The following is a 517-nucleotide window of genomic DNA, read 5'->3' on the forward strand; positions in this document are numbered from 1 at the left end:
TTACACCTTTATTTAACTATGCAAGTCAGTTAAGAACACATTCTTATTTTCAATGACGGCCTAGGAACGTTCTGCCTCGTTCGGTGGCAGAACGACAGATTTTTAACCTTGTCAGCTCAGGGGATCCAATCTTGCATCCTTACAGTTAACTAGTCCAATGCTTTAACACCTGATTACATTGCACTCCACGAGGAGCCTGCCTGTTACGCGAATGCAGTAAGCTAAGTTAAGTTGCTAGCTAGCATTAAACTTATCTTATAAAAAACAATCAATCAATGACTGTCATTGCTCCAATGTGTACTTAACCATAAACATCAATGCCTTTCTTAAAATCAATACACAAGTATATATTTTTAAACCTGCATATTTAGCTAAAAGAAATCCAGGTTAGCAGGCAATATTAACCAGGTGAAATTGTGTCATTTCTCTTGCGTTCATTGCACGCAGAGTCGGGGTATATGCAACAGTTTGGGCCGCCTGGCTCTTTGCGAACTAATTTGACAGAATTTTACGTAAT

Source organism: Salvelinus namaycush, chromosome 28 (assembly GCF_016432855.1).
Source record: "Salvelinus namaycush isolate Seneca chromosome 28, SaNama_1.0, whole genome shotgun sequence".
NCBI classification, from domain to species: domain Eukaryota; kingdom Metazoa; phylum Chordata; class Actinopteri; order Salmoniformes; family Salmonidae; genus Salvelinus; species Salvelinus namaycush.